This window comes from Lepisma saccharinum, chromosome 3, assembly GCF_977018435.1.
Source record: "Lepisma saccharinum chromosome 3, izLepSacc3.1, whole genome shotgun sequence".
Taxonomy (NCBI): Eukaryota; Metazoa; Arthropoda; class Insecta; order Zygentoma; family Lepismatidae; genus Lepisma; species Lepisma saccharinum.
This window is the reverse complement of record NC_139231.1, coordinates 136,326,954-136,347,445: the sequence shown is the minus strand read 5'-3', so window position 1 is coordinate 136,347,445 and position 20,492 is coordinate 136,326,954. Positions and strand designations below refer to the sequence as shown.

Below are 20,492 nucleotides of genomic sequence, written 5' to 3'. Positions count from 1 at the left end.
TACACTGTCTTGGAATCTTGTGGATCAAGCCCGCGCGTAACGGTATAGAAGGGGAGAAAGAGTGTGGGCGGAGCAAAGCAGTGTTCGCTGCTGTAAACGGCTCGCTGCAGCAGCCGCGTTTTCTCCTCCATGCACTCATTACCCGTCAAACATTCATTGGTCGAGCCCACTCGAGTCACTACTTGCGCCGAGACTTGCTTTCGTTCGCTTCCTCCAGAGATTCCCTGGACAGAGTGTACTTCCGCTTAAGATTGATTGATTTGCTTTATTTCACTTCGCCTTTAGTGCCACTTCTGGCTAATTTGCGAAGAACGGGATGAGTGATGATATGATGAAATTGATGAATGGACACTCACAAACCTCAATGCCCAAGACGGGATTCGAACCCGGGACCCCTGGCGTCGTAGCGCGATGAGCTAACCACTCCACCACTGGGGCCGGCCACTAAAGATTGTATTCACAAGCTTTCTGTGATGACTACACTGGTCTACGTGTAAATGCAATTGATTTCCAATTTGGCCAGTTCTAGTTTAATTCCGCCGACAGCGACAAAGGCTAATTCATGCAACGTTGAGAGTCAGAAATGCCCGTAATTCCCCACCCTCTAACCGCCCAACGTGCCATATTCAGATTCTCAAAACGAGAAACATATTTTCCATTCCTCCACAGCACTGGATATTCTCTGCCATCGCAGGGGAAAAAAGAAGATCCAATTTCGTATAAATTCATTACACATAGATGGAAACAGAAGGAAAAAACATGTTAAACGGGAAATTTGTTAACTCGGCGTCGTTTGCAAAACAGAGCGTGTAAAGAAGGAAGATTTATATGCTACAATCCGAGAGAACCAGATAACGAACGTCGCGATGAAATTTATAGTCTTGGAACGTGCTGTTGCAATTTCACGAAGCACTGGGAATGCTTCAACTGCACTTGGTGTCTCTTCGTTTGACGCTGGTCCTGTTGTGGAATTTCCTAAATCACGGCTGAGCTGGAGCGAGAAGAAATAAGAGAACGGCATCCAAAAAATGTGACGTAAGCGCAATGTGCTAATGTTCGAATTTGTTTAAGTATTAAAAAAAAATTCTCAGCAGATGGTGCTAACGTTAATGCTATATACTTTTTTAACTATTCAGTTTTCTAGTTTTAGACTTTTTGCTCCATAGCTTAGAGTAATCGTCCGCTGATTTCGTTACGAATCACTGAAAGCAGACAATATTCTGTAGCATTGGCGTCTTTAAGGAGGGTACATCAGGGTTTAACTCTCCTATAATTTTTTGGGACCCCTAAAGTTTTTTATATTTATATGATCTCCCAGGAGTCTGTATAGCAAGCGTAAGAAAACAAGTCCTCTGCGCCAGTAGTGACTCGAGAAGGTTCGACCAATGGACGCGCGAGAGATAAAGGGTTTGCATGGGTGGGGTAACGCGGCTGCAGCTACCAGCCGTTTGCAGCAGCGCGCACTGCTTTGCTCCGCCCACTCGCTTTATTTCCTTCTCCACCGTTCCTGATGCGCAATGGACAGAGTCATAGGCGGATCCAGAATTATTTTTAGGAGGGCACAATATGAATAAGTCCAAAAATAGCACAGCGTAGTATATGACTTTGGGAATAAAACGTGTAGCGTTTTATACATATTAAAGTCAGCCAAACTATGCTACAGTAGCGCTAAGCTTTATGAAACTTCGGATAATATGCGAAGTACAGGCTTCCCCGTAAGATAGCCTAGCGACACTAGCGCCACTGCTCCCATGTCAGAGTTTCAAATGCCTTTGTGGATCTATATATCATGAGTTTTTTGTGTTCAAAAGTGTTTAGTTTAGGTACACTTTCCGTCCAGGTAAGCTAATCGAGACTGGACCTACAGTTCAAAGCAGTTTTATGAAGTAAAATACTTGTGTTGAAAGTGATTTAATGAAGATACAATGAACGTTGAGTAAAAGGACAAATGTCACAAATATCGGAAATAGTTTAGTGTGAAAGAGAGAAAGGGGGATAAAGTGTGATACATCTACTTTATCTCTATTAGTGACAATATATTTAAAACCTATCTCCGTATTTTATACTTTGAGGTCTTCCAAAATGGCTCAGTGTTAACGTGATCTTATGCAATCAAGACGTCGTAGAATCTATTTCCGGTGAGGCACATTCCAGTGTCCAGCAAATCTAGTTTGAAACATTTCATTATATTATTTGGCTCTCTGGAAAAGAATCAAACCAGGGGGTTAAGGACGAATTCTATGATATTTGTTCAAGCACTGTTTGTTGTTGCGATGCAACGATATCATTACTTAAAATAAAATGTTGTCTTTATTTTGGGCGAGACACGTGGTAGGGTGCCCTTCCCGCTAAATCCGCCAATGGAGAGAGATAGATCAATCACAGAAATAACATAAAATTAGGGCTGAGCCGATACCATACCGAAACCGATAGTTTGAAAACTGCAATAAGCAAATTTTTTTCAAAATATTGATCAATATTGATGCGTGAATATTTCTCTCCAACTATATACATCATTTTTCCAAGAAATTTGTTTTAGAATATTCAAGAATTACATCAGAATATGTTATGTATAAGGGTTGCCCAAATGAAACTATGACTTTTGCCGTAGCGCCGTAGCTTAACTACGCAGAGCATTGTGTTTGCTCTGGTAGGTGGCGTTGTATGTAAGAAGAAGGCAGAAGGTGTTAGTGGAGCCGAAATTTATAGTCGTATGAATAATGTGCATGGGAATGCGAGTCTGTTACACAGCACAGTATTCAGATGGTGTGGCGAATTTCGTGACGGACATGTGCGCAATGAGGACATGCCTAGACCTGGTCAAGCACACTTAGCCATCACCGAGGAATCAATCGCAGCCGCAGACAACTTTGTAAGGGTGAATCGCCGAATGACCACCCGAGAAACTGCAGAAACATTGTCGGTTGGGATACCACAGGTGTGCCGTGATCTGCTGCGGCGTTTCCGCTGGGAAGACCTCGACCATCCTCCCTACAGCCCCGATCTCTCGCCCTGCGACTACCAAATCTTCGGCCCACTAGGAAAACATCAGAAGGACCGCCGGTTCGCCAACGATGCTGAGGTCCGTGACGCCGTTGAAGATTGGTTCCGCAGTCACCCACAGACGTTCTTCGCTCACGGTATCCATACCCTTGTGACGCGCTGGGACACTTGCTTGAACAGACAAGGTGACTATGTATAGAGGATATGTCACCCATGGATCAATTTTACTTTCTGTATGTTCATATATTCCAACCAATAAATCATTACAGAAAAACCAAGTGTCTCACTTTCATTTGGGCAACACTTGTAATAAGAAATAAGTAGTGGGGTTTGTGGTGGGGACAGCACCACTTACAAGTGTAGAAAGTATGAACCCCCCCTTAAGCAGTTTTGCTATACTTAAAACAGGCTCAACATGCCCATATGAGCTTTTTGCTCAAGTGTGGAATCTTGTCTAATCCAAGATTTTTGTAAAAAAGCCCTCGGGAATCTCTCAGAAAGTATGACCCCCTCAGATTGATGAGGCTATACTTATAAAAGGCACTTCTGAGAGATTGTTGTCCATAAACCTGTCAAAAATATGCTCCTCTTGATGCCCACACCTAAAACTAAGCCACATACACACACACACACACACACACATACATATTTATTTCTGGTTTAAGTTCAATTGGATACCAGGTTCACTAATATTAAAACAATGTAAATCTTCTAGAATTGCTCCGTGACTCTCTCATTTCTTACATCATAAACATATGATTTTTCACCTATAAGAATGACACTGCATATGGTGTCATCGGGTAAAGCCTCGTGGAATTCACAGATAATTTTAATGTTTGTCCTGTCATTAACCACAACTTGTTTTCTTTTCGAAGTGTTGATTACAAACATGGGTCTCCGTGCTTTGAATTCATCTGGTGTGTAATACATGTCAGTATTGCCTGTAGTGACTCTTTTGAAAGCCGAAAAAGCTTCATATAATTTAAGAAAATCATCCTTGGACATGTCTAAATTATAATTTTCTCTAGGAAAGACCTCATTTCTCCCATTTTTAAGATATATGTTCTTGATGTTGCAGTTATCAAATTTGCTTGAATTTTTTTCCTGATTGTTGTGTCTCCCAGTCTGAAACAGTACCACTACAAAATCGGGCATGTCAAATTGAATACTGGAGAATGAATTTGTTGCATCAAATTCATAATAAGTACCAGATGCGGGCTTCTGTACGCATTGATATGTATAAAATTGTAGAAGAATCTGTGGATTTTTTACTATATCTGCTTTGTGTTTAAGAGCATAACTGGCCTCATATTCAACAACCGGGATTCTTAACTCCATAGTCTGAATAATGCATTTGCCCTCATCAGGTAGGGTATTGGGCAGAGCTTCTCCTGTAGGGTTTAATGTGCTGTACCTCATCAAAGCATTATTATCATTTGCAGCTCTTCTAAATGTAATTCTTAACCCACCCTTCCACATAATTTCTTTGTAATCCGAGAAGAATCCTGGCAACAGGCGCATAGGGAACAGCACTGTGTGGTTCTTGGTTAATATTTTATCACCAGCTTCAAATCCACCTATTTTGTAGTATGAAGCCTCGGTTTTGGATAATTTTAATGTGGCCAAAGCTGTGGAGGTAATGCCGGGATAATCTATTCTGTTTATAACAACGCCATGCTTTCTGATCTCAATTTCAGAGAACAGATGCGGCACAAAATTGTCCACCAGTCTTATGTTCGAATTTGCCGGGTAATCTGTTCCATCGAGCTTTACAACATCAAATTTGATGTATAGATCTGCTCTGTGGGGGTGTATAAAGCCATCCCCTACATCAAGATCAACCTCTATTTCTGTGTTGGGTTGATTTAAATTTGCAAATGTCCTCCTGTTTGGGGGGAATGATTGTAGCTCATAACTCTCAATATTTTCCATTGTATGTATTTTTATTTAAATGTTAATCTCTACGATTGCAGTTGTTGTGGCTCCAGCAAAATCAACTAATTCTTCTTTTTCATTAGTGACCATCAACTCAATGTAATCTATTCTGTTATGGCACACGGGAAAATATAATGTTGGGGATGGATTGTAGATGATGGGCTCCATAAATTCGGAATTAGGCTTGAATGTTGCAATGATGCCAGTTTGTTTGTGAGTGCCTATGCCATTTGATTTGGTGATCATACCCTCGGCCACATTACAGTGAATATTCAGAGTCTCTATGGCTAAGAATTTGGGTATATTCATAGCAGTGTGTTTGATGGCCGGTTCGAGTTTTGTGTTGTTCTCAAATCCTAATAGTTCTCCTATAGTACCCAGATGCACTGTATCCGTAGCAGATACAATCTCTACTCTGTGAGTGACAGAATTTTGACTTAACACTACACCTCTGGGTAATTGAGCATTTAGAGTGGACAGATTATACTGCCCTGGAGTGATGACAATTTTTTGATCCCCTACTGCAATTGTGTTGTTGTGGTGAGTAATATTAGGGATCAGGTACATGCCGTAAAATGCTCTGAGAGCTATTGTTTTGGGATACGCTATGTCATCATGCAATTTGAGTTTCAATATTGAATTTTGGCTGGTGAGATGGAATACCCCCATGATGTTTCAGATACCACAAGGCTTTTTGAAAATTTTCAATTGATGGTTTATTTATTTGAGACATATATCTGAGAACAGATAAACACAAATGTCCGCAATTAACATCTTTGAAGTTTTGAACACGGGCATTATTGTAATAAAGATTAGATGATTTTAAATATTTTACTAAATTTTCAGGTGGAACACCTCCAAATGAATCAAACACAAATGCCTCATCGTTTAAATATTTAAGATAACAGATCCAGTGAGTGCCCTGATTTTTGTACTCATCCAAATTAACTATGCCACACTCTTTGTTGAGTGGTTGTTCCGGTAAAGAATCAGACATGTACACACCTCTAAAATGTTTGATGCCCAATGGCTTGATTAAAGCTTCAATATCTTGGTTTGTAAGCGGCTCTTGTTTTTTTTAAACTTATTCATGGCTCTCTTAACACCTTTGCCTTTTTTCTCCATGGCCAGGTTATGGCGCCTCTGCTCATCTAATTCTGCCTTATTTTTCTTGGCATCTATTACTGTTTTTGCTATGGCAGCTGATCCCCCGGCCAAGCTCCCAACAGCCCCGAGAGCAGCTAAGATGGCAGGGATGGTAAATATGAAACCCCCCACATGTGATTTTTTTCTAGATTGCTGTAATTTTTTTAATTGGGGGGTGCTAAGCAACAATTTCATACCATGTCCTTTTGCAATACAAGAGCCTTTTTTCTTCCGCTGCTTTTTGGTTAAAAGACTATCAATAGTTTTAAGAGATTTGAGACCTGCATAAGGTATTTGATACATAACACCCTTGGCCTTCATCCTATGTTTATTATATACATGTTCACAACCCCCACCCCAGTTTTTGTTTGGTGCTCATAGCTATGGTGGTTCCCAATGCTGCTATTTTTTCACTCAAAGAAGCATCTTTGCTTACAAATCTACCAAATGCAGCCTCTTCTAATTTCTTGTCTGCAACATGTCTCTTGTCAAGATCAGAATGTGTGTTGTATGCTATGTCATGGTCTCTACAAGCAGCATCTAGGGGATTTACACCAGGGTCACCTCTGTTTAATCTATGATCCAATTTTGTACCGGGACCACAATACTGATAGCCTGGAATGTGTAGTTCAAATGGCAACTTGTTTATGATGTCATTAACCAACCCCCGACCCTCGGAAATATTCCAAAATTTGGGGGGTAGAGTATTAATAATTTTTATGAGATATCCAATCCCCTTAGGGTCATTCACTATAAAATTAGACAATTTGGTGCTTATCATGTCCATAATTCCAACCTTTTCATTGTAAAAATTGTGGTTGCCAGCATTTTCTTCCCCAGCTATCACCAATAACCTATCTACAAGTTTCCTGACATCATCAACCCACACAAATTCTTTAGGCAGGGTGTTGTATTGTTTGATTCCACTGCCAGTCTTGATCTGTGACCATATGGGCTTGATTAAATTATTGTATTTTGCTCCACTGCTAGACTTGACTCTTTTTTGTGTGGGATCATTGTTCTGGTATAGAGCATCTGATTTTATTAATATTTCTTTGTAATGTTCATAATCTTGATCTGTATAGCTGCCAGGTCTCTTCCTAGTCATCAGTTCCCACAATCCAGGTGTGCCGGGGTACTTAACAAAAGCACCTTTTTCTCCGAGACGAGATTCTGAATAAACAATCAGATCATCCCCCATAAAAGTTACTCTGAAATTACCGATTCTATGAATAATGCTGCCATCAAGCTCTGTGTCAGCATATAAGCCAAACACCTCATCTTTGTTGTCTTTAGGTGTGGTTAAATATTTTTGTGCAAGAAGACCCAATTCAATAGGATCCTGTGTAGCTTCAATTCTTCTAGGAGCAACAGGACTAGGTGTATGAATGCTGGAAAGTGGGGTGAATGGATAATCTAATATGTTCCTAGCAGCTACAGGTACAAGCTCTGTGATCAAATCTTGATTTTGCTCTGTAACAGTTTTGATATTCTTACCTAAATTATTAATAGCATCAATTACAGGCTGTTCTGTTTGTTTGTGTTTTTCATAAATTCCACGGTTCTCTGATTTCCATCCCTTAAATCTTTTTACAAGATAATCTCTTAACTTAAGATCATCAATGACTGGTCGTTTCATGGTTGTTTATTTATGTCTCAACGTCTAGAAAATCGTTGATTTTATTTCTGTATTTGCCAGTATTAGGTGTTCTTGTCATATCAATTGTGACAAACCCATAACTGTCCTGGTTCCAGCACTTGCTGCAAAATTTGGAAAAATCATTGTAGCTCAAGTCCCCACCTACATATTCATCATGTATGTGTTTGAGGTTGGTATGATCCTGATGAAACACGCATATAAAATTGCTGTTGTCTCGGATCAGCTGCTTCGGTATTTTTGAAAAAGTCTGTGCCAGGTAGAAGCAATCAATGTTTTTGTGCCGCCCCTGTGTAAAGAAATTTCTAACCTTGTTTTGATTATCCAGTATAATGTCATCAAACACAACAACAGAATTATCGAGACATTCATGAAGTGGCTTAACATCTGGTTCAAAAGTGGCAATATCCAGTCCATCATATAGCTTCATCAGCTGCTGATATTTTAATTGTTCCAAGCTCTTAGAGAAGATATACAAGTGCCTGTTTTTCCAGTCTAACCAGTTGGGTGCCAATAAAAAATTATCAACCATTAGTGTAGTTTTACCACAAGCAGATGGCCCAACAATAAGACACCTAATATTATCAGGCAGCAAGTTGCCATTTCTCTTATTCTGCTGTTCAGGTTCTGGCAGCCTCTTTATAACATCCCAAGTGCTCATATTATCACTTTGTCTGCATCGATCCAGCTGTTTTCCGGATGACCCAGCCATTTGACAAGTAACTTGTTGCCTTTTCTGCGGATGATTTTTTCTATGAGATATGTGTCAGGCTGTTTAGTTTTGCTGAGCTCTTGTTCATAGAACCTGCCTTTGAGAATTTCTCCTCGGTGATCTTTTATTATATATGTGTTAAGGGTCCCGGGTTTAACTTGAACCACTGTAAATAATTCGGTGCTCCAGTTTCTAGTAAAGCCTCTTTTGAATAAGTGCTTATATTTGCTGATTCTTACTTGATCACCCACCCTGTATTTGGCCTTTCTTGTTGTTGGCTGGTATCTAGGATAATAAACAGTCCTGATCAATTTTTGCTCATCAGATGAAGTTACTTCAGAGGGTTTCATGTTGATTGTGGAATGGACCGAGTTGTTATATTTATGTAGAAGTTCTGGAAGAATATTAAGCCATTTATAATTACCTTGGAGGGTAAATTGTTTATACATAAGATTTTTTAAGGTTCTGTTGAATCTCTCTACAATTGAGGCTTTGAGATCACTGTAACTCGAGTAATGTTGTATTGACTGGCTTTTAATAAATTGTTGAAACACTGAATTATAAAATTCTTTGCCATTATCTGTTTGCAAATAGCGCGGTGATCTTCCTGAATGATTGATGATTGTCCTGATGGCTTCTGTAACACATGTTCCAGTCTTGGATTTGAGTGGCACAGCCCAGGCAAATTTTGAAAATGTGTCTATTACAGTGAGTAGATACTTGTAGCCCTTGTTGATTTTGTCTAAGTTTTTCAACTGCCCACTTGCCAACTCAATCAAGTCGCTCTGCCATAAATCATCTATGCCCTTTGTGACTACTGGGAGTCTCTTAAAATTATGTCTGGCTTGTCTGTGTAATTCATCAACAATAATTTGTCTAGACATAATATGTAAACAAGAATATTGCAACTATGGGGTGTTCAGCAGCTGATACTACAGGATTTTCTAAATATAATTTGTCCCCTATTTGTATTTTAAATTCCAGAGTACCATCATCTTCAGTATAGGCTGTTTCTAATGTATTGGGGTCTGTAAAATCCTCTAACTCTACACTGGTGATTTTCACTTTGTTGTCAGCATTTGTTATTGATAAGGTGGGGTAGTGGTGTGCCTGTGGTTGATGCCAATATTTGATCTTGATTGGTCTCAATGTGCCCCCAACAAAAAACTGGTAATAAAATTGTGCAGGGGACAGCATATATATTTTGCCACCTGGTGTAAATGGTGAATCATATTCTTTGTTGGGGATGCTGTACAATTCAAGAATTACTGTATGTTTTGGATTCTCGATTATGCCTGTTATTTCTTTTTCTGCTGTGAGCAATCTGCTTGTTACAGATTCAAGGTGATCATTGATGGTCCTAACAACATCATCATGGCCTGGCTTTATTTTTATGTCCACAGCAAGTCTCTTGTATTGTTGCACAATCTCTTGAAGCTGGGTGGCAAAAACAGACAGAGCATTTGCTTGATTGGATTCCATGGTCCCTAGCTGTTGCTTGATATTAGCTACAATTTGTTGCAAATTTTCAACAACTGCCAATTTTGAATTTTGAGCAGTAAGATCATGGACCTGTCTTCTGATATCCTCAAACAGGGCATGCAGTTCATTAATATGTTGATTGGTTGGAAGAGTGGCCACTGTCTGTGTGAGTTGTTTGATCTCTGCTTGGATATTCTTGATATCTTCTGATTTCAATATCCTATTCACTGCCCTCTTTATATTTTTAAGTTCCTGTGATGTGGGAAGATTTGAAACAGTATTCTGCAAAAATTCAAGTGCCAATTTTACATTGTTTAATTCAGAAGCATCAGCCACATTTTGCATAGCATTTTGGAGCAGGGCTATATCTGCCTGAGAGGGTGTTGATTGTTGTAAAATTTCAAGTTTTGTTTGGATATCATCGATCAAGTGATGAAAATGAGATAGTTCAGATTCGGTGTTGAGGTTTTCAAGCTTTGTGATCTGATGCTGGACACTGACAAGGGTATCTACAATCCCAGGCAATCGGGATTCTAGTACATTTGCCAAATCACTTTGCACTGCTGCTATTGTACCTTCAAGATGGGTTATGGAACTTTGAATTTTTCCAAAATCTTCGTATGTTTCAAGTTGCAGCTTGATGTTTGCAACACTCCGAGTTATTGCACTCAAAGCATCAGAAGATGGCAAATTGTTCATAAAATTTTCAAGTGTCTCAATTTTTTCTTTAACCTCGGCTATGGCATTGTTCAGGGGGTCCAGATTAGGTATCTGGAGTGACTGAATCTGTTCCTTTAGAGTGGAAATCACTAGATCAAAATCTTCCTGTGATTTTATGCTTTTGACAATTGTTTGGAGCTGTGCCTGGACATTATTTATCTGCTCTTCCAATTGCTGTTTCAATTGCTCGGAGTTGTTGGCCTGGGTCTTAAATTTGGCTTGAAGAGCTGCAACAGCTTCTTCCAAACTTTGAAAATTATCCAATGTTGCCAGATCAGTATATTTCTGAAGCAGCAGTTTGAGTTCAGAATCAATTTTAAGAAGAGGGTCCATGCATTGTGATTGCAAATTTGTAATTTCTAATTGAAGACTGGCATTGAGTGTGGTTTGTAAAGCTTGCAAATCACTTCTCAATTTCTTGACTCTGACATCAAGCATCAGAATCTCATCACTGTGATCTTCATGTCTTGTATGGCCAAATATATCGTTAGGCATTTTTGTTTTATTGGTTATTTATTATAGAGTATCTGATTCTTAATTCTATAAAAAAGGGTATAAGCTTGTCATAGGATCCAGGGACCTCAATATATAAGCAGTCACCAGCAGAAACAGTATATACAGTGCCAGAAACCATGTTTGAGTGCTTCATTCTATAAATATTTCTCCCTACTGAAATCTTGACATCACCCTCAGGGGTTGTAATAAATTGCAATTGCCCACCTACAGGTAATTGGTAATGATTTAAATTATTGTTAAATATGTACAATATTTTCCCTGTTTCTTCATCATTATCTGTAAATATGCTGTTCAGATGAATAATTAACAAGCCACTCAGTTTAGACAGCATATCAGAAGAGGGTTGTGGTGTTGGTAGCTCCATAATACCTTGTTTCTTGAACCCAAATAAGTTCATAGGCATGTTTATTTATTTCAAATCATGCTCTGTAATTGGGCATTGATCCCCATTTTTCAAATCACAATGCCCCCAAGGTAAAGTATGCATGCCGCATGATAAAATGCATCTCTTATCATCATGTGGGTCCAGGGCCACTTTTCTTACAATATTTGAAGTCAGCAAGTGATCCTCACTCTGAATTCTATTTTCTGATGTTCTGATTGAACTCTGTGATTTGATGCAATTTTTATAATCTTCAAACACAAGATCTTTTTCCACAGTAACTCTGCCAATACCCTTGGCCTTTTTGACAACAGCACTACATGTTTTAAAACTGTACACCTTGGCACTTAACCCAGCAAATGCCACAATAGCATCACCACATGTCTCATCTTTTAACTTGCCAGGCACCTTTTTGTTGTGGGGTTGAATTATTGTATGTTCACTGGTATCAAAGTATTGAAACAATTCAGGCTGTGACATATCTTGATAAACATCTTCTGTTTGAATATCAAGAATAAAACTATCCGTATCCATGTACAATAATTTTACACGATCACCATAAAAAGGTTTCAACTTATCATAATACAATATTAACATATGTAATTTGGACAATTCCAATATCGCAGCCCCTACGTAAATAGGTTTATCAAACTTAATCTTTGTTTTCATCATGTTGAAAAGTGCCATGTGCTCATCATAAATTCTTCTGTAATTGAAGTTGGGCTTTGCAACCAATTTTTTGCTCCGGCTGGGGTCAGTAATTATTTTAACATCGGTATGTTTCCTGACATTTTCAATTGTTTTGCCATACACTGAATTCACCATCAATTTAAACAAGCCCTTATCAAATTGGCTCTTTGCAGATGTTCGAAGCTCCGTGTTTGTATCAATGTATGGTTTCAACCATTCTGAGTGCCTGAACCTCAAGACTTTGCCAATTTTGGTCACTTGGACACCATGATGCATCAGGAACTGGAGGTTTTTGTAATATATGACATAGCCCTGTTTTGGCTCCAGGGTCATCATGAGCTTCTTCTGTTTAGAGCCAGGTGAGCACTGAACCTCGGGAATTGGGGGCAGATCAGAAAATTTCTTGTGCAAATCATCAGGAATTGTCAGATCAACCTCTAAGAAGAGGCCATATTCACTGTCATCAAAGTCCTGAAGATCCTCAATATTGAAATCTTCAACCCATTCAAGCCCTGCATATGGCAGTTTATCCATCATAGCGTGACCATAGAGGTTGTTTGCATCCACATACAGTATAAAATTTGATGGCCGTGCAGGATCATAATCAGGCATATGCTTGTTATTTGCTCTGGCATATCTCTGGGAACATTGCACCATCCCACCTCTTATACATTTCTCCATAAACAGATACATATCTTGATCGTGGATCAGATCCAATTGCTTTTTGGTGTTGAAAAACATTGCAGACCATGCTAGGCCCGGGGCACTGTAAAAATACACTGGGTCCAGTTTATAATTTTGCATGGAAGATTTTCTGAATGCTTGCAATATATCAGCTAAGAGAGTGACATCAAGTTTTAAATATGCCATGTGATAATCACCAAATGTCTTGCATTTTAAATTGTCCCACATCAACTGGGCATGGTGATAATCTTCATCACTGATTCCAGATCCTCTGATTCTGCTGTAAAACTCTTGTTGTGGTGGCAGGGAACATTCATCAAATTTAGAAGAATCTGTGACATAGTCATATGGATATACACCCTTTCGCCTAATTAATTTCAGGTCCTGATTTGGAAACAATGCACGTGTGATTTTGAATTGATCATCAGATAATTGAGTGGCCAGTGTATCCAGGCTAGCAGATAAAAATCTGTAAGAATCAAGAAATCTTATGTGAATAGGAACACCATCAACTTTAATTATCTTGCTAATAGATATATATTTTTCATCATTTTCAGCTAAAATATTTAAATTCTGCTTGTCAAACCCCTCGTACCTGATCAGATGATGGAAATCATAATTGGATGCTCCATGGCAAAATATGGGGATAAATCTTGGTCTCTTGATCTGAATATTGCAGCTATTACACAGGGCCTGTTTATATCGACCATCTGTATGAGAATGGTGATGAACCTTGATATTTGTATCTGAAAATTCAGAATCACATACCGGGCATTTTTCTGCATTGTTGAAATCCTCAATCTGTTCCTCTGTTAAAGGCAACATAGGTTTTGATTTTAATAAGATGTTATATGCTATGTCACGGCACTCATTTTCTATTCTATGTGCAAATATTTTGATGGCATCTGGTCCCATGTATGAAAATTCTTTAATAACAACACCATCCTGTACAACCACATAACAAAAGCTGGAAGGTTCATGCAGCTGGTATGGTGTAGCTGAAGATTCTTCGGGATCTGGGCTACAGAATGCAAGAGATTTGAGATTTGATTCGGAATCCCAGACAATATATACAGGGTGTTCCAACAAGGCTTCATACTTTTTGAATTTGCAATTTTCACTTGGATTGGGCATCACCATATGAACAGGTTTATGGTTGCCACAGTATTTCAGATGCTCAATTAACTTGTTTTTAGCAATTTCTGCACTCTCTTCACAAACACCATTCACCATTTTTCTACCATCAAATTCAGTTAAACATCTTCTGCACAACTTGAATATTTTTTTATATTTGTCTAGTTGTGTTCTCACCAAAGCTTCAAGATTATGTATCAGAGTGTAATGATATGTGCCATCCCCTTCAATTAAGAGCAAATCAATCGGAATAGCAGATTGATCATCAAGTGTACTGATTCTGAGAGGTGCTATCGGGCAATTGCCAGTGGAACAAGTAAATACATTAATAGATAATTGCTTGCCATTGATGTGCCTGGCCCTTTTTTCAAATTTATCAATATTCTGAACAGACATTGGATATTCTAAACCCTCCAATGCATCGTCAAAAAGATGTTCATGCTGTTTGTAATAATTTATTCTCTGAGGATTTCTTGAAGCTGGAAACAGAGCAGCTAATATACACCACAAAAAGCATTTCTGGTCGGTGTTTTTTATATTGACCACGGCTCTTTTGTTTTTGATATTAGCAGGTAATGGCAGATATGTAGAACCTTTTAATGGGCTGAATTCAGAAATATTAACATATAACTTGTGCGATGAACCGCATAGGCTCCATCCGGACTCTTTTGCCGCAAATTCAGAGTGTTTCATGTTCAGTTGATCCATCAATCTGCTTATTATTGTGTCTAAATTTGCGTTTGAATATACCGGTACAGTTTCTGTTACGTGGGGGTGTGTAAATTTTGTGTCATTTGGTTTCTTATATTGTACAAACAATTTGAGGGAGAGCTTATAAGAGCCATTTTGTACATTTAGAATTGCCTGCAGATTAGGATTTATACTGTTCAAGAAATTCTCAATGCCGCATCTTGGCTCCGATACAAACCGATAATCCCTAAGTTGGCCGTTAAAACTGCTACGGATGGGTGGTGCATGGCGTGGCTGCTTTGCTGCTCTGGCATTAACAGGTACTTCGTGCCTTCTTTTCAGGCCAGATGTGGATGGTTGAGGGGGCAATGTTGATGACTGTACAGAGCAAGTATCTTTATGTTTATATGTGAAATATTCCATGTTATATTTTCTATTGCATTTGGGGCAAATTTTTGTGGGAGTTTTGTATTTGTCTGGATTACAAATTTTTTGATGCTTGGCCCAATTGGGGCTGGATATATTCTTATTGCACTGATTACAATATTTTTGATTTGGCATTTTTGCTGTTGTTTATTATATACAATTTCCTGGGTTTCAATTCAAAACTTTATACTGAATAAAAATATCAGTTGGGGTTCAGCACTGTACTTTGTGTGTGTGTATGTGTGTATGTGTATATACACTTAATATTTTTGGATTTGGTATTTATATACAATTTCTTGGGGTTCAAATCAAAGCTGTATGCTGGATCAGTTGGGTTCAGCACTGTGCTTTGTATGTGTATGTATATATGATCTTATTTGGGTTATTCCGCCAATCCAGCAATGGTGAAGAATCTGCACTGTGCCCTGGCTTTTATAGTTTTACAGAGCCAATAGAAACACTGTGAGGGTGCATTCAGAAACATGAGCTATTCTCTAACATTTTTGCCGAAGTACTTTCTTCTGAATGCACATCCCGTTTTTCTGCTGAGCGTACATGCAATCCAGATCGCAGCGCCTCCACGCTTAGGCGAGCGGAATTGTCTGGAACTAATCAATTTTGTAAAGGATCGCTGCTCCAAATATTGATCGACACGCCGGTGCTGGGCTCGAAATGAACTGCTCGCAGTGCTGTTGCTTCAAGTGCCGCCCCGCGGGAATCTGAGAAACTGCCCCGAATATTGATCCGTGTAGAGGATCTGCGCCATGGCCAATTCCTCTACCGGAAAATGTAAAATATCCCAGTTTCAATTCAATCCATTTATCTGAATCGAAGAAACCAACAATTCACATATCCCCATATCATTGTATGCTTGTCCTATTGGTACCTCTTTTGCTGTTGAGCAATTTTCTTGAAGAGGCAATTTTATTGAACAAACCTAATAGAACAAGATACAGCGGTATGAGAAATATGTGAATTAAAGATATTTTAGTAATATACGACGTCTAAGAAAGGCATATTCGGCTCCAAAGTACTTTGTTTATTGCTTATTACCATTCCCTATTACTGGCAAAATAAGTTAAAAATATTGACATAATGAAAAAAATTGACTTGTTCCCAAGTGTTCACCGAGTTCAGGCATTTGTACATAGATGGCTCTGTTGTTGGCAAAAAGAGTTAAAAATATTGACATATTAAAATAATTGACTTGTTCCCAAGTATTCACCGAGTTCAGACATTTGCACATAGATGGCCCCTGTTGTTGTTGCTTATTTTTTTGGAATATCTCTAAAACAGGCAAATTTTGTTTACTGTTTTCTACAATTGGCAATACTGATATGTATTAGACACCATTTGTAGTGTCATTCTCATAGGAGAAAAATCATATGTTTATGATGTAAGAAATGAGAGAGTCACGGAGCAATTCTATAAGAATTACATTGTTTTAATATTAGATAAACAAATTGAAGCTGGTATCCAATTGAACTTAAACCAGAAATAAATATGTGTGTGTGTGTGTGTGTGTGTGTGTGTGTGTGTGTGTGTGTGTGTGTGTGTGTGTGTGTAGGGGTAGGTTTGGGGTGTAATCAGAAACATAAGCTCTTCTCTAATATTTTGATGAAGTACTTTCTTCTGAGCGCACATCCTGTTTTTCTGCTGAGCGTACATGCAATCCAGACCGCAGCGCCATGCCTCCCGGCGCGGCGGCGGAATTGTCTGGAACTAATCGATGTTGGAAATGCTCTGCTCGAAATATTGATCCCACCCATACTGCAGCGCCATGCCCCAGCGCGGCACTCTCTGGAACTAATCGATGTCAATAAGACTGCTGATAGAACTGCCGGAGCTCTGCTAATAAAACTCAGGAGGCAATAGAACTACCGCTCCAAATATTGATCCTACTGTTGCCGCTACCAGCACCGCGCTGCGGGGATCTGAGGAACTTGCTCAAGTATTAATCCCACCTCGGTGCTACCAGCACCGCGCTGCGGGGATCTGAGGAACTTGCTCAAGTATTAATCCGGCAATAAAACTGGGAGCTGTTGAGAACTTAGGTCGGAAGATATTAATTCCCCCGGCAGGCAGGCAGTTCTCAACAGGGGTAACTTGAAATTTTGTATACATATTCTACTAGAGATTCTCTATATTTTATGTGTCTGTAATTTTTATAAATAGAATTTTCTGAAAAATACAATATTAACAAAATTTTGAAATCTATACATGCTAGGGCACTATAACAGTTACTATACTTAAAATATCATACAATATCAAGAGGGGCATATTTTTGACAGGTTTATGGACAACAATCTCTCAGAAGTGCCTTTTATAAGTATAGCCTCATCAATCTGAGGGGGTCATACTTTCTGAGAGATTCCCGAGGGCTTTTTTACAAAAATCTTGGATTAGACAAGATTCCACACTTGAGCAAAAAGCTCATATGGGCATGTTGAGCCTGTTTTAAGTATAGCAAAACTGCTTAAGGGGGGGTTCATACTTTCTACACTTGTAAGTGGTGCTGTCCCCACCACAAACCCCACTACTGAAATACAGTTTTTGTGCAAATTAAAATGAAAGTTTGAATTTTGCCTACTTTCTAGGATAATTAGATTCCGAGAAAATATCACGCCGCATTTTTGCGGACCCCGTGAAACACCAATACGTAGGAGAAGTATCGGTTGGTATCGGTAGATGAATTCCAACCGATAATTTCCGATACCTATACCACTGGTATCGGCCAATACCGATCCATCGGCATCGGTATCAGCTCAGTCTTACATAAAATCACAGTTAAAAAGAATTGTGATTTTTAAATAGCAACCACACCGTGAAATTACATTTTTCTATCAGTAGACGGTAAAACTAAATGCTGTTTCAAGATGATATATTCTCTAAATATGTTATGGTAAACTTTGTTTAAACTGGTCCGTTGTTTTCTAAATTGTGCGTTATCTAACAGTCAGAAGGTATAGACTTTAGTACAGTGTCTCTCAAAAGTTTTAGGACAACGACATTTTAAACTAGGCAACCCAATTTACACAAAGCGTTGGTGGGTTGCATGTAGAGTTAGGCTCAATTTCAGGGTTGCCACATGCACAATAGATATTTATAAAATACGCGAAAGAAATAAAACAAACACGTGAGAGAAAACGAAAGGTGACAAAAGAGAGGAAAAAGAGAGAGCGAAAGGAGAAGAGGAAAAGTAGAGGAGAGAAGAAAGAGAGGGTAGACGAGGAGAGGAGATGTAGTGAGAAAAATGGAAAAAGATTCTAGGAGAGATGAGGAAAATGGAGCAAAGATGAGAGAAGAGGAGAGTGGAGAGTAAAGTAAAGGAGAGAAAAAGAGAAGAACGAAAAGAAGAGGAGAGTGGAGAGTAAAGTAAAGTAGAGAAAAAGAGAAGAACGAAAAGAAGAGGAGAAGAGTGCAGTGGAGTCGGAAATCTAAGACAGGAGAAGAGATGCGAGGTGGAGATGAGTGGGATGGAGATAAGATGCGAGAAAAGTAGGGAAGGCGATATGAGATAAAAGCAGAGCGAGCAGAATGAGGTGAGAGGAGAAAGAGAAGAGAAGAACAGAAGGGACTGAAGAGAAGAGGTAGTTGCAGAAAATATCGTCTCAGCGTCAAGAATTGATGCATTGGTCAAATTATCGACATGAAACATTCAATAACATTTTGAAATGTATTACATAGGTTCGAAATGCTTTTTGGCTTAGTTCAGAACAAGATAAAATCTTCCATGTAAGATCTTTGATTTTACCTGCGATTATACCACTAAAAACATGAATGTAATTTGAATATTTATAAGAATCATCCAATTTTTGTCCACTTCTCGGTTCGTTGTAATGGAGACTTTGCAATTGAATATTTCCCCTCCCCCCATCGATAATTCCAAACTGAATCATTCCGTTTCACACGGCGTGGACAATGAACACAATGGGATAGGTCTAAAACTTACGAAAATGTTCTGCCACCGGAAGGGTTTGAACCTACGACCATCAGATTGACAGTCCTGGACGGTAAACACTACCCTACAAGCTTTCGCTCCTAGAAGTAAGTAGAAGGAGCTGACCAATGTGAAATGTAGATGCAACTCTCCTCCTACATGTAATGTGCAAAGAATACTTGTTTGTAACAAAGAAAACGAAGGTAGTACGACTCGGCGAAAAGATTTAATGGAGAATTTCACATGATGAAAACTTTTCAATCGATATTTGCGGAAGTATCCTTGCATTGAACTCGTGTGGGAAAGGGGTAAAATTAGTATGTCCTGAATTGCCACTAATATAAATAGTTATTTCATTACTATTTGTCAATGCATTTGAAGCAGTACACAATTATCGTTAGAGTATCATAATTCACGATCTTATACATGAAAATATCCCTTTTAATGTGTGTCAATTCATTTATTTGTTTATTTTTTTATAAATTCCATATGCAGAACAATGTAGCCACTATACACTGCTATTACAAATAATGTTACCATGCTCTTGTTTATAATAAAAGGAGAATTAAAAAAAAAGAACACCTAGTAAGGAGGATCGAACTTGGGACCGCTGGCAGCCCAATCGAGAACTCTAACCACTACACCACGCCCTTACCTTCGATTGGACCAACAATTTTTAAGTATTCTGTCCCTCCAATATTGTAAATGTCGTTGGGTATACATGTAGTTGACCTTTTACTTTAATTTTGAATTGCTTTCTTGTAGTATAGCAGATATCTTCGAGAAATAATTTTCGAAGTGATGAAGAAAAACTAGAATATTGGTAGTTGCGAAAATGCGAGTTATTTCTTCTAACTTATTATTGTGATTAGACATTATTAATGGAAAATATCTAGAGGCTTGAACATTGCAGGACGATGTTCTTTTCCTGTGATACTGCAACAGACGAAATGCTTGTTTACTGACGCAAGTCTGGTGTTCAGAACAGTCTTATGAAATGTAGTTGCTGTTGCGTAAGGTAACACGAAATAATTACACCGTTTGCGAACTACCAAACGTTAGACGTAAACAGGCGGAAAATTTTATTCATAAAAAAACTTCATATTTGACAGTATTAGTCAAGAGAGACTCGTGGGACACTGTGTTAAGGTGCTGGAGTAAATACTTCTTACTTTTCTTCCTCGATGAAGAACAATTCTTAAACTAGAGTAACAGTCGTTCTGCTCTTTTTTATTTCTTTTAAATTCTTCCACATTCCTTTCATTCATTCGGTTAAAAATAAATAATAATATTGCTTGCATTTCTGTCATTGACTTAGACCAGGCCCATACGTAGGATGTCTTTGAGTTAGGGCCCAGACCCAAATATATATAGC

The 20,492-nt window shown here is 38.6% G+C and overlaps 1 protein-coding gene across 2 annotated transcripts in view; it reads left to right on the top strand.

Moving 5' to 3' along the window:
• The first annotated feature begins 900 nt into the window (after positions 1-900).
• LOC145986017 (uncharacterized) overlaps positions 901-20,492 on the top strand; it is a 54,354-nt gene continuing 34,762 nt past the window's right edge. The window contains exon 1 of one of the 2 annotated variants that reach the window (XM_083120188.1): positions 901-1,035. The gene's annotated coding sequence lies outside the window, so the exon portion shown is untranslated. The remainder of the gene's footprint in view (positions 1,036-20,492) is intronic. The other variant, XM_083120189.1, reaches the window with a different exon arrangement.